This window comes from Mauremys reevesii, linkage group 9 (assembly GCF_016161935.1).
Source record: "Mauremys reevesii isolate NIE-2019 linkage group 9, ASM1616193v1, whole genome shotgun sequence".
NCBI lineage: Eukaryota > Metazoa > Chordata > Testudines > Geoemydidae > Mauremys > Mauremys reevesii.
The window spans coordinates 63903409-63918758 of record NC_052631.1 but is presented as its reverse complement, the minus strand read 5'-3'; the positions used below and the strand labels follow the sequence as shown (position 1 = coordinate 63918758).

Here is a 15350-nt window from a genome sequence, read left to right as displayed (position 1 = left end):
TGGAAGGGAATGACCCATCCCCCACTAACCTAGTGCTAAGCAACCTCCTCCATCTCCCCTGTGGGGTCTCTAGGGTGTACCAAGGGGTCCCTGCACCAAGGAAGGTCTTTGGGGCCAGCTTTGGTACAAGTTATTACATCTCCAAGTCCTTAAAGGGTCTTCTCAGAGGCAGGAGTCAGCTGCACTTCACCCTCCCTCTTTCTCCCAGTGCAGATGCCAAGAGAGTAACCCATTAGCCCTTACTCTTTTTTTATTAAATGAGTAAAAACTAAACATTCTTGAGAGATCTTTGGGTTATTTAAGAAAGCCTATTTCCCAAAATGATGGAACCACATTTCTCACTATTACTGTCATGACCTGCCCATTGTTAGTTTATTCATTGAAACCCTGGAAACAGCTTTATTCTGAGAGATTTCATGGGGCCCAACCGTCTCCTCATATGCACATATACAACTTCCACTGACTTCAGTTGGAACAGCCCCAGATGTCTCTGAGGATGTGCATATCCCTGGAGATTTGTTTTTCAGCATGAACCAAGGTTACTGCCTTCTCCTCACATGCAGATTTCATTCTGTTCAAATTTGCAACCCAGTGTACCCATATAAAGTGCTGTTCTTGGAGCTACAAATATGATACATGCAGCTAGAGTTTACATCAGTGTGCCCAGTCTTGGTGCAGTTTGTAACACTGCATATTTTGTGGGAAGCTGTCTTTAACAATATCTTTTAGGTTATTATTTTCTACAGACACTATGAATTATTATAAGGGGGAAGTTTTCTCTGGTGCCGGGTGCAGGTGATTTGCTGATCTCTGTCTGTGTGTTTACTGCAGGTTTCTCCCAGGCTCTTCTCATTAACATTCCTCAGGATTCAGTCAATGGAACTGTCGGTCATTCTGTCCTTCTGCCCGTCTACTATAAGGTCCAGGGGCCATTTCCCTCTCCTCTGTCCATTCAGTGGAATTTCAGTAACTCCCCTAATCCACTCACCACCTACACACTGACTAACTGCTCTGTCAGTGCTGAGGGGATTCCCACCCACTGCTCTGGACATAATTATACACATCTCGCATACCAAGGCCGGACTGTATTTTTCCCTGAAAATGCTTCTCTGCTCCTTCAGAACCTGCAGCTCAGCGACAGCGGCGTCTACGGCGTCACCTTCAACGTACCACAGCAAATCAGACACATCACATTAATTGTGTCTGAACCTCATTTCAACCATGGAAAAGCAGATAATGGTATGTATGTAACTTCTAATACACACAACACTGAGGAAGTCTGTGCCTCCATTGGTAACAATAACAAGCAGTTCCCTCCAATGTGCATCATTTTGTACTTATGTACATTAAACCACATCTACTATATCGTTACTTAATTGCAATCATAGCCTCTTGTGAAGGACTTTACAAAGGATTTTGGAAAGTACAAGTAAATAATGCCAAATATTATTTTACGGATGCCCTGGGAGAATTCTAGCAGAGTTGAGAAACAAATGTTCCTTCCCAGATGCCATACTGGTTGGTCTCTATCAGATCATGTTAATTGCATCAAAGGTAATTTCATCATAGAGCAGCTGTTGCCTCAGTTTCCTCTTACTCATTGGGTAGTTTAGTTCTTTGGCCAAACCCCAAAGATCCTTCCCAACTGGGATAAAAGCAAGAGTCCAAACAAACTAACTGAGTTATTTCCAGAACCCGGTGATGGAGACTCACAAACAGCTATTGATCTCTTCTGGCTTCCCCCAGTCTCTAGTTTTCTAGCCCAAAACAAAACTTTCTCAAGTTGCTTTACCAAGTCCCTCTAGGTCGCCCACAAGTTTTTCCTAAACCCTTATTGGGCCTTTTGCTTGGAAAAACCAATAACAGGTCTTATTTCCTTCAGGTAGAGACAATCACAATAGAGTCTGACTCTTCTCTGGTGTTTCTCTTACTAGAGCAAACGTTCTTTTATATTCCTGCCCCTTTACCCAGGGTACATTGCTCCCCAGTCTACTATTCTTAGTCCCTTTTGGATTAGAAGTCCCAGGATGCCTCAGTCTTGGGATCAGGAACAGGGAACAGGGACCAGGAATTGAGAACCAAAACTGGAACAGGACTAAAGTTGTACGTTTAACCCCTTTCATAGGACCAGCTCACCCAATGACATTCATCTAGGTGCCTTACAACATTCTATAGTTATTAGTTCCATCAGCTTATTTAACTGTAATTTACAGGATCATCTGTATTACATTTAGCATTTATTAATAAGTACATTAATAAATATTTTCCATTGTTCAATAACTCATTTAATGATACAATTAGCTGGCTTTAATCATATGATTTTTAGCAGCTCAGCCACTTCATTTTTAGGATCTTTTAGAACTCTTGGATGAACGCTACCCAGTCCTGATGACTTTTTTCCTCTTTATCTTATCAGTGTGTTCTAGCACCTCTTTTGACAGCTCAGTCTTTGACAGTGCTTCTATTTTATTGCCTGAAATGAGTGCAGGTGAAACCCTGTCCCCAGGATAGGTATCTCCCCAATGTACACTGTGGGGAAGACTGATGTAGTAGTTGTCTAGGCCAAAAGTTCCAAGACTGTTCTCACTAATTTTCGATACCTTCATTTTGGATACCCAAACTGGGGATTCTTAGGGCCTGATTATCAGGGGTACTGAGTACCCACAATTTCCAATTTCAGGTGCCTCTGAGAATTAGGTCTTAAGTAGTGTTGCCAACCCTTGTGATTTTATTGCAAATCTCATGATATCTGGTGCTTATCTGAAAGCTCCTGGAGTCATGTGAGAATCTCTGATTTACATTAAAAAAAAAATTCTAGCACCCATAGTTGTGGAGAATACTTGAAGACGTATCCTAAAAGCTAAAAAGCCAGAAGAGAAATAAAGATTTCATATCTATTTTTTTTTAAATCTCATCATTTTAAAGCCAATTTCATAATTTTTTTTCTGGCCTGAGTCATGAATTTTGAATTCTTGGGGTTGGTAATCATGTTTAAGTCTCACAAATAGGGACCCCAAAAACTGAAATGCCCAAAATCAGAGGACACATTGAAAACCTAGGTCTGAGCTTTTCTACAATATCCTTAGCCTAGCATCTGATTCTCTCAGTCTTCGTACACCAAACACATTTACATAATTTGGTGCCGTTTCTTTTTATGACTTTGGCTAATTGTTCATCATATTCCTTTTTAATCCCCCCTCATTTCTACTTTACAATTTATCAGCTTTAACTCCTGGTCCTTTCAACTGGTTTCGCTTTTGAAGTACAACATTCCTGCTTGTATATTCACTGATTTCTTAACACTTGCCCATTTTTTCTTGACTTCCATTTTCCTTGTTTTATTTATTGGTATGGATACCTCTCTTATTTGATATGCTGTTTCATTAGCCTCTGGGCTGATTCTAGGGATTTTAAACTCTTCACATTTTTCTTTAATTACTTTCTAATTGGCATCCTCTTTTTCTTTTTTTTTTAAATCCCCCTTTCTAAAGCTTAGTGTGACAGGGCCAGTTTTTGATATTTTCCCCTCCCACATGGATGTTAAACTCAATTATATTTTGAGTATTATTATATTACACAGTTGGTCAACTATTGCTACTTCTGAAACTAGCTCTGGTGAGTCAATTGAGACTGGAGCGAGAATAGCCTCTCCTCTTGTGTGCTGTAGAACTAGCTGCTCCAAGAAGTAATGTTTTGTGGCATTGAGAAATTGCTTCTGCAAACTGTGTCTCAACATGTCATTTGCCGAGATGATATGCAGTTTGCCGAAGTTATCCATCGTCACTGTTTCAATAGAGTTTTTGGCCTCCTTGATCTACTTTGTTGATCTGCTAATTGCTATCATTAATGTGGTTAGAAGGCAAGTAGTATAATCCAGTATTCCTGTTATATTCCAATCATTTGTAGCCATGCACATGTTACAGAATGCTTCTATCCCCTCAGAAATGCTATTTCTTTAGATTCTACTGGAATCATTTAGGTACAGGGCTACTGCTCCTGCCTTTACAACCAAATCTGTCCTTCCTATATAGTATATTCCCATGTATTACCATATCCCTTTGGTTGTGGTCATCCACTGTGTTTCTGGGAACACTACTAGGTCTTTTTGTATTGTTTTAGACTGTTCTTTCCAACAAAGCAGTCTGAAATTTGATATATTAGACATAGGATTAAGCAAGGTAGCTTCTGAATCTACTCACACAGCTAATGGCACCCAGAGAAGTGAACATCAGGAAGGGACTAACCACACCCTTATCCTGTTCCAACTCTCTCCTCCTCCAGGCTGAGATCAGAATGTTACTACAATCCCATCAGAGGAAAGGAGCAACCAAACAAACCCCCACTCTTAGAATTCATGGATCTAGAGGATTTTGCACTGCAAAGCTGGAGAGCTGTTTGTCTGTGGGTCTGTATACACTGCAAATGAAGGTGTGATTGTAGCATGGCCAGGCATACCTGTGATAGCTTTAATCTAGCCAGCAGGGGTAACAACAGTGTACATGTGGTGGCACAGGTTGGCAACTTGAGTGTGTACCCAGGCTCCTGGGTGGGTTTGTGCCACCACGTCTTCACCATTATTGTAACCCTTGCTAGCTGGATTAAAGCTCTCATGAGTATTCCTACCTGTGCTACATCACATCTTCTCTTGCAGTGTAGATATACCCTATGAGCCCAGTCTGTCAATGGTCTGGTCAAACACTAAACTATCTTCTATCCGCATCCATTGACACATTGGTCCTAAATGTCCCTATCCTCTCCATTACTCGCACAGAGTGTCATGGCTTACTGATAAACAGTGACCAATGAAATGTGAGAACAGGAGGCTTGATCACCAGTGGTGGAAGATCCACATGGAATCTGACCAACTCTGGTGTAAGGAATATGTGATCCTAGACCATGATAGGGAAGGAAACAGGGATCTTTCTTTTCTAAAGCAACAGCACCTGGGAAATTTTGGCCAAAAGAACAGTTCTAGACAATGACCATGGTCAATCCAGACTGCCTTGTGCCTACCATAGACCTGAGCATCTGCTGCTGTGAGGCGGTCTCCTCATATTTTGCAGGAAAAACTGCACATATCCTAGGCAGCCTCTCACCCCTTGAGGTTTTACCTTGAATTTTGAGTTGAAATGAAACATCAGTTAAAAATCATCACATTTCCTTTGGTTTTGTATTAGAGCCATGTGGAATTGTGCATGATTTCAGTTCAAAGCCATAAGTCAGCCTAGGATTTCCAGAAAGGTATGTGCACTTTCTGAGGACCCAAGTCTGAGTTTCCAGGTCGTAACAAAATCAAAAAATAGGTGAGTTTTGTGTGGTTTCAAATTTCATTGCAAACATTTTGCACAGTGCCAATACTGAATCAAACTAATTAGTACTGAATGTAAATCCTTTTCTATGGTTTAGTTTCAGGCTCATCTCTAGATAAAAGTGAATTAAGTCTAAGGCTAGCTGGATGGTTCTCTTTCTCAGGCCATGTCTATGCTATTAAGTTAAGTCAAGGTAACTTACTTCAGCATACAGCCGCTGCAGTAATTACATCACTTGTGCATGTCTAGACTTTGCTTCTTGTGTTGGCAGTGCACATCCTCACCAGGAGTGCTTGTATTGATAGTGTCAGTGTGGGGCATTGTGGGATGGCTCCTTAAAGCCAGTAACAGTCGATGTAAATAACGCAGTGTCTACACTAACTCTGCATCGACCTAAATACATTGACTTTGACACTATGTCGCTTGTGGAGGTGGAGTTATTAAGTCAGTGTAGTGGGGCAGTTACATTAGCAAGACTAAAATTTGAGTGTAGACACTTCCATAGTTAGGTCGACATAAGCTGCCTTGTGTTCACCTAACCTAACTCTAGTGTAGAGTTCGACCAGGCATCAGTTTTGTTGTTGTATCAAGTAAAAACCAAAATAAAACACAGAAGCAAAAATCAAAAATAGCCTGTGGCTGTTACACAACAATGGGAAGTAAATATATGGAATCCAGACAATGTGTAATAATAATCTCTGAGTCATAGTACTGCTCAAGAACACCTCCTCACTTCCTGTGTCGTATTGCTGTGTGCCGTTCATTAAGCAGGTGTGCTTGTACCAGCTTAGGTCAAAGTTCTTGAAACTTTCCAAAACTTTCACTGATCAAGTTGAAATTTTCAAGGTGTGGTGTCTGACCAAAGGTTACTTGTTTTGGAAAGACTGAGCAAAAATAGTTCAGCAATTTTGGGAAAATGGAAAAATATATTTTCTTCATGACAAAAAGTTTCTTACAGCCCACGTTTAATAGCTCTCGTGCCAAAAAAAGTTAGGGACAGAAAACTGAAATTGGCAGGGAACTAGTGCTCATTGAGGACAAATGCTCTTAAACATGCCAGTAAACACTGAGTTTAATTAATTGGAGTTATAGTCCAACTTCAAAAAGATCTCATAAAACGAAGTGATTGGGCAACAAAATGGCAAATTAAATTTTATGTGGATAAATGTAATACACATTCGAAAAAATAACCCCAACTATACATACAATATGATGGGGGCTAATTTAGCTACAACTAATCAGGAGAAAGATCTTGGAGTCATTGTGGATAGTTCTCTGAAGACGTCCACGCAGTGTGCAGAGGCAGTCAAAAAAGCAAACAGGATGTTAGGAATCATTTAAAAAGGGATAAAGAATAAGATGGAGAATATCTTATTGCCCTTATATAAATCCATGGCACGCCCACATCTTGAATACTGCATACAGATGTGGTCCCCTCATCTCAAAAAAGATATACTGGCATTAGAAAATATTCAGAAAAGGACACCTAAAATTATTAGGGGTTTGGAACAGGTCCCATATGAGGAGAGATTAAAGAGGCTAGGACTTTTCAGATTGGAAAAGAGGAGACTAAAGGGCGATATGATAGAGGGATATAAAATCACGAGTGGTGTGGAGAAAGTGAATAAGGAAAAGTTATTTACTTGTTCTCATAGTATAAGAAGTAGGGGCCACCAAATGAAATTAATGGGCAGCAGGTTTAAAACAAATAAAAGGAAGTACTTCACACAGCTCACAGTCAACCTGTGGAACTCCTTGCTGAAGACGTTGTGAAGGCTAGGACTATAACAGGGTTTAAAAGATAAATTCATGAAGGTTAAGTCCATTAATGGCTATTAGGCAGGATGGGTAAGGAATGGTGTCTCTAGCCTCTGTTTGTCAGAGGGTGGAGATGAATGGCAGGAGAGAGATCACTTGATCATTACCTGATAGGTTCACTCTCTCTGGGGCACCTGGCATTGGCCACTGTCGGTAGATGGGATACTGGGCTGGATGGACCTTTTGTCTGACCCAGTATGGCCATTCTTCTGTTCTTATGTTCCTTTGGAAATTACATTTCGTGCATGCATAGAATGAACAGCATGATTTTTAGCACTGTTTGGCAGTCATCTGAATAAAGCAAGGATATACTACTGTGCTCAGGGAATGACACAGAGTGCTGGGGTCTGATTCTCCGAGCATGTGCTGTGAAGTGCTCACTGCTCTGAACTCCCACTTAGACCTGGGTGAATATCTTCAGACATTTTGTTTATTAATCAAAAATGACATTTGCATTGATCAAAAACTACTTTCAAATTTGACTTGAATTAGCTGAATAGTTTCAGCCAGAACAAAATAAACAAATAAAATTGGGAAGAGGGTCTAGATTCACAAAACTGCTGGAGGAGGAGGAGGAGTTCCTACTGCTTACCTTATAACCTTTAGCCCAGTGGTTAGGGCACTCACTTGAGACATGGCAGACCCAAGCTTGAATCCTTACTTTAGACCACAGATGTGAATGAAGATCTCCCTTATCCTTGGAGAGGGCCCTGACTTCCAGGCTACAGACTAGTCTGGGATGACACTCTCTTCTGTTGAAGCTGTTGCACTTTGTGTTAAATACTTGAATGGTCTCTGGGTCAGAAAGTAAGAGAGAGAAGGACTCTCGCACTCACCTAAAAGGGGGGGTGACACGAGTTCAAGTCTCTGCTCCAATGAATAGTCAATACAAAGTCCAACAGCTTCAGCAGGGGCTTTTGAGACCCTCACCCCCGAATAGTGATAGCCTGGTGGTTAGGGCACTCAGCTAGGAGGAAGCACTGATGGGTTCAAATACCTGCTCGAAATGGGGGATATGAACCTGGGTCTCTGCTGTCCCAAGTGAGTGTCTTCACCACTGGGCTTGAAGCCCTAAAGTGGACATCTTTTTCTTACCCACAAACTGAGAAATCAGTTATTTGCCCAGCTGAATCCCTCTGCCTGTGTCTTCTAAGCATGCAGTGAATGAGGCAGGGCTCTGCAGAAGCCCTGGTGTCACTCAGTGCGCATCTTTCAAGGTGTAGTGGGAGCAAGTGCTCCACAGCTGCATAGTCAGCCAGGTAGCAAGTACTAAGAGCCATTATCTGAAATCATCACTTATGCCAGTGGTTCTCAACCAGGGGTACATGTGCCCCTGGGGGTATGCAGAGGTTTTTGGGGGTACATCAACTCAAATAGCTATTTGCCTAGTTTTACAACAGGCTACATAAAAAGCACTAGCAAAGTCAGTACAAACTAAAATTTCATACAGACAATGAGTTGTTTATACTTCTCTATACACTGAAATGTAAGTACTATATTTATATTCCAATTGATTTTATAATTATATGGTAAAATGAGAATGGAAACAATTTGTCAGTACTGGTGTGCTGGGATACTTTTGTAATTCTATCTCTGATTTTGTAAGCAAGTCGTTTTTAAATAACTTGTGGGTACGCAAGAGAAATCAGATTCCTGAAAGGGCTACAGTAGTCTGGAAAGGTTGAGAACCACTGACTTATGCTGTCCTAGCACTGCTGCCTGAGTTCAGCACAGTCCTGTAACCTACCAAGACCTTCTCTGAAAAATATACATTTGCCATTATAGTTATTTCTTTATCAAATATTCAGACAACTTATTTCCTTTTATATGTCAGGAACAAGAAAAGAAACAGGAAATGAACCAAATCAATTTCCAGACCTCCTTCTTGGACTTCAGATCACTGGAGGCTTCAGTTTCCTCCTGCTCCTTCTGTTGCTGTTCTTCTGCTGCAGACAGCATAAAGGTGAGTGGTCTTCCTCATACACCTCACTCGCTGCTGTTGGTGCTTCAGATTCTTCAAAATTACTTTTTAATGAACAAATCCAAATGACCCTGACTAGCTTCTGGGAAGTCCATGTGCTGCCCTCCCAGCCAGAGTGAAGCTTTTCCATTACATTGCGTCCTGAAATGTGCACAATGCTTCTGATCCACTGGGAAGCCATAGGGAAGTTGTCACAAGGCAACTAAAGGGACATGGATTTATTTAGGGTTTTCTGACAGAGTGACAGGATAAAGACTCACAGATTGACTCCATGGCATCTGTATATAAAGACATTGTGCTGGTGCAATGCAATATTGCAACACATTGTCTCCATGTTGTGATTCAAGATGCAAACGCTGGAGTGTTTGCAGCTCAATATCAGGGCACTACAATAAATTGTCCCATATCACAAATAATAATAGGTGATGTCTCTAGTACAATATGGAGCCTTTGCAGGTGGAGGGATGGAAAGTTGTGAGCGACACTTTAGGACCTCCCCCTGAAGGAAATGTCACAGGGAGACACAGTATTTTGGAGGGATATGTAACTAAAATACTATAGTTAATGCAAATGATTAAACCTAAAGGCCTGATTCTCCTCTGATTTATACCAGTGGAAATCAGGAGTAATGCCACTGAAGTTGCTGCGGGCACATAGTGTAAAACTGATGTTAGTGAGGAGAGAATCAGTCTCATAATCTTTTAGACACTTTCCAATGGATCTTTCAGGAATGTGAGGTTAATTATTTGTAAATAAATTTTCCCCCTTTGCTCCCAGAACACACACACACACACAAATCTCTAACTCAAAGACAAAAATCCATTTCTCTTTGTGTCACTGATGGATGTCTTTGGTTTCAAAAGCACAGTGCAACTACTGATTACAAGAATTAACAGATCCGCATAGATACAAGTGATTTATCTGAAGCACAGAATGTCTACAGTCCCTGTAAAATATTAACTATTCAAACAACTTTCACAGGTGCAGTTCAGCAGAGGAGGACAAGAATTATAAAGCAACAAGAAGAGGTACTGTACAACATAATAAAACACAGAGATCTGGTATCTCCATATATAAATTGCACTAGTTTAACTACAAACAGATTTTAAACTGAGTTAAACTGATGTAAATTCCTGTGTGGACACTCTTAGATCAGTTTACAACTGGCTTGTGTTATTTTAGATTAATTCATTACCTGACCAAATTAAGCTAAATTGATTCAAAAGCCAGTTGACTCCAATGGAACACTGCTGATTTAGACCAGCAAGGGATTTGGCTCATAAGCAAGTTTGTGAAAATATTTAAAGAAGGCAAATTTTGAACAAACAAATATAAGCATTTGCACCAGAAGCCTGGTTCTATAAGTGACATCATCCATGTATCCAATTAAGAATTTTGAATACTTACAACAAGCTCTTTGCAAACAATCTGCACACCTAGAATTGCTTCCCAACAATATACATCATTAACAGGACAAAACAGAAAAAGAATATTTCTGAAACGATTAAAGATTAAATATTTGCTCAGCTCTAAAACTAACTCAGGTGATTAGTAATATATATAGGTTGCCTTAGTGAGATATCTGTACTTTTTACGTGCTTAAATGATCAGTTATACATTTTTATTTAGATTTTGGGGAATAACAAAAACAGCTAAATATGCAAATACATAATCATATGGCTGTAAATGTGAAATTCCAATACAACAATACTCTGAAATGATGCCAAATGGGATACAGTAACTTCTCACGGCTCCAGTTTCCCCTGCCACTCTTCTAATGCAGCTTCAGCCCCAGTTCAGTCCACTAGCCTGGCTCTTCCATGTTGCCAGCTGCTTTTACATGATCTCAGGCTCTTCCCTGCAATGAATGTGATCAGCAGCCACCATGGTATTGCTGACAATATTTTGGGACTCGGACATAACATTATAGCAGCAAAGCTCATTACAGAGATTGAAACACAACAAACTGAGAAAATGCATAATCAAACACTAACCATAGTAAATGCAAACTGCCTCATGCCCTGCAAGGCACTAGACTCTGACCCCAGTGGACTGCAAAGGGAGCGGTTGCCTTTGATTTGCAACTCTCTACGAGTCGTTCTTGGCCTGTTTCCACAACTACAGAAGAAGCTTAGTTGGAGGTTCTCCTTTATGATCATTCACATCCCCTTTTCTTCTTGTTCTACCCCCCCCACACACACACACACATATTATACACTGAAGCCTCTGACCACTTTGCATACAAGCGGAACTAATTTCATTTTGCGTATCCACAGATTATCTCATTAGCACAAATTAGATAATTGTACTTTGCCTCTTTCAATTATCTTCTGCCTCTCTCTCCTATCTATCGAGTAATTTACATCACTGCATATATCACTCCTGAGCTGTGCTCATTGCTACTGGAAATTATAGGGCTACTTTTTAATTAATCTAGGAGACAGACAGAGACAAATGATAGGCTGTTGTCAGGATGCACCTAACTAGTAATGCCTGTTTTCTGTACAGTACTAACTGGGATTGGATTCTTCAAAACTCTTGTGCACAATGGCTAGACTGGGGAAATAGGTAGTTTAAAGCATTTTAACACCACTTACCATTTAGTGTAGACTGGGTTTAACACATTTAAAACATTAGTGGGAAACTGATGGTTGACCATGAAGACAGAGCATATTTTTAAATATGCTAAACCCTATTTACACTAACATGTTGGCTAACACATTCTAACCTATAACCTGTTTTCCTAGTCTAGACAGGCCCATTGAATAGTACTTAGAACATGTGCAAGCCTCATACAGTTTTGTATGATGTGAGTGCTGAGATGTAGGAGGATTGACATTGGCTGTTACCACTACTCCCTCCCAACACGGTGGCAGATACTGGAGGGTGGGCCTTCGGGGAAGAGAAGCGCTTGACTTTCGTGCAGGCTGTTAAAACCCGGCTGCTGAAACTGTGGGTTTTGTGGCCCTGGAGGCTTCGTCATCAAACCCTGCAGCCTTCTCCTCCCAGCTGCATGGCCAGAGCGAGTATCAGCCCACAGGGTCTGAGCAATGACACTGCTCCAAAATCATTAACTGGTTTGTTGCAACATTTCTCTGAGTGAGCAAAAGTGACTTCACTAGAGAAGGACACAGATATTAATGGGAATTAGCATTTGTAAAAGGGAAGGAGGGTTGTTAATCTGAGAGGGAGGTCAAATCTGTTCTGTGATGCTGGATAATGGTGGTGATAATGATTATTATTTAGTATTTATATCATGGTAGCACCTATCGGCTATCCTGGCCAGGGCCCCATTTGCCAGGCTTGGCTACACTGGCGTTTGCAGCGCTGCAACTTTCTCGCTCAGGGTTGTGAAAAAACACCCCCCTGAGCTCAGCAAGTTACAGCGCTGTAAAGCACCAGTGTGAACAGTGCCCCAGCACTGGGAGCGCGGCTCCCAGCGCTGTAAGCTAATCCCCTCGGGGAGGTGGAGTACCGGCAGCGCAGGAGAGCTCTCTCCCAGCGCTGGCGCCGCGACCACACTCGCACTTCAAAGCACTGCCGCGGTAGCACTCCTGTGGCAGCGCTTTGAAGTTTTGAATGTAGCCAAAGTAAAAACTCCCCATTAACTCTCTCAGCGTTACAGGCGTTTTCCTTCTCAGTCTTTCTGACTCTGATCACATTCCTCAGCATGGACGCTCTTACAGCCCTGACATTGGTCATTCTGGGTGGCTATTTCCCCTTGCTGAGGGTCAGTGTGGTTTCATGATTTTCTTGCAACAACAGCAAGCGTTGCTATAGCTCTGCATGGTGTGGTTTTGTGTGCTTCTCCTACATACCCTGGTGTCGCCTGTCTTTGCAAGACTAAGTTGTCTGCTGCTGGGGATGGAAGAACCAGCTCACTTTAAAACCAAAGCTGCACGAATCACCATGCACATGGCTAAACACAAACTTGTATAAAGCTGAGCTCGGTGTGAATACTGGGTCCCCCATATGTCACCATCTCCATCCCCCAGCTCTCTGTCTGTCCTTCCCTCTCCCCATTCCATACCTCCCACCAAGCTCTGCATGGTTGACTCTCATCCTTCCCACTAATACTCCTTTGCTCCCTGTGACACCCAGTACAGAGAAAAGCTCAGACAGTTCCACTGATCCACTTACAAACAGGCCCATGACTAAAGCTTTATAAATGATTCAACTTGAGTCACAAATGAGCTTGACCTCAGTCCTGAGCTCAGACTGCCTCAGCCAATCAGCATTGCTCTGTTCTAACTGTGATAGCTTCTCTGATCTCTCCATAAAAGGCTTTTTGCAAATGTTTATCTCTCTCTGGATAGTTGTGTTCTGCACCGATCTGCTGTGCAAGGCACATCCCGAGTTTGGGCCTGGCCTTTAGGAATAGGTCCATGGGGTAAGCACATGGGAGAAATATAATGTTATTTCTAGCATGTGATTTGAGCCATATCCCTGATTGGCTGAACATGCTTTCCATACGTTGACTGGTCCAGGGCCTCAGATCACAGTACTTTTACAGTATGTCACAATGTCAGTCTTGGCCTCTGTAAACTTAATTTGTCCCTTATTTTATTGTTTTCAATTGCAGTCAGTAGTTCCTGGCCCAACTTTAAGCTCAAGGGAGGAGGATGTAGAAGGAGCAGCTGCTGAACCAATTATTGGTCCTTGGTGTTATATGATAAAGAAATATAAATAGATAAATATATAGTAGATATATAAATATACAAAGAAATTTCTTTTTAATTAAGACTGATCCCCAAGAACAAGTTTCTTAACTCAGTTGGGGGCGGGGTGGTTTGTTTTTATCTAGGTCCCAAACCATGAGGAATCTCACATGGAAAGTTCATTACCAATGACGGTATCAACAATTTATGCAAGAATTGGAGAAGACACTGGGCAGAGGCAGCGCAGATCAGAGTCACAGACTGAATACGCCTCTATAAGCTTCTCTTAACAGCAGCTGTAACCCCAACATGCAGAGCTGGTTTTAGGTATGATCAGCACATGTAGTTACTCGGGAGCCATCTCAGCCATGCAGTTCAGGAGCTCTGCTGTAAATAATCAAATTATCCTATTTAATGGGAACGGTACAGAAATGGCAGTATTGTTTAGATGGTTTTTCCAGACTTCTGAGCTTTTCAGAAGAGTGTATTATACACATGTAAATAGATGATGGATTAAATCCAAAGGGTCTTTGTGAACTCAGGACTCATCTGTTTTAAGGTGCAACTTGAGGCACTGAAACTTGTAGATTATCATCATTGTCTCTTCGTACTGAGGTAGAGCCTGGAGGCCCCAGTCAGGGATCAGGATACCATTGTGCCAAGCAAAGTACAAACACAACATAAAGATGGTTCCAGCCCCAAAGCATGTGGGACATCTTAATCACTAATATGGGTTCCATTGATATGTACCCTGTGTGCCCCTGCTCCACTAGCTCTCTGGGTGCATAGGATATGTAATATGTGTAGCATTTGGAGCCACCAGGTGGTATCCAGAATAAGAAATTTACTGTACCTTGTTCTAGGCTCTGCTGTTGTCTGTGTGCTCTGTGAAGATCCTGGAATGAAGAGCTCTTTATTCATTCTAAAGTAATTTTGAAAACACAGAGTGAAGATGAAAGGAATTGGGTGAGCTGGGTGTGGAATTGCTACTTATCTGGGGAAGGAAGGATCTTCCTTTTGTAACTGTTTACATTTTTCACTTGGCAGGAAGCTAATGTCCATGGGCCCCCCTTAATTTGGGAGCCTGGAAATGTAACAGAGAATCTTAGACTCTTTTTAAAGTAAGTTTCTTTCCCTTTCACTGTGAAGAAACCGTTAATACATTAAACTGATACAACTCATGCTGAACATTTGTTGTTTATTTTTCTTGGCATCACAGCCTCTCCATGGTTCATTCTGCAGTCAAAAAGGCCTGGCTTTGGGGATCCATGAAAATTGTGGCAACAGAACTCTCCATTTTGGTTCAATTTCCACATGGAAATACTTTGGGTTGAAATTACCTAAAACATTTTGGTGAGAATCAGTTCAAAATAAAATTTTCTCCCTGTTGTGGCTCATTGTGTTATGGGAGTCACAGTTCGGGTGCCCATTCTCTCCTATGGGCTGAGCTCCCTGGTCACGCTACTTGTCCCATGAAGCAACAGTCTTCCCAGTCACTGAACTGTGGTGCATCATGGGAGTCACATGGGTGCAGCCAGGTATATCATGGAGATGTAGTCCAACCAGGGAGTCTGGCCCATTGGG

The 15350-nt window shown here is 41.5% G+C and overlaps 1 long non-coding RNA gene across 1 annotated transcript; it reads left to right on the top strand.

The window, feature by feature from the left end:
- Positions 1-9002: 9002 nt before the first annotated feature.
- Positions 9003-14116, top strand: LOC120371278. The gene is made up of 3 exons (XR_005584248.1): positions 9003-9090; positions 10090-10136; positions 13913-14116. It is a non-coding gene; the product is annotated as an uncharacterized LOC120371278 (long non-coding RNA).
- The last annotated feature ends 1234 nt before the right edge of the window (positions 14117-15350 follow it).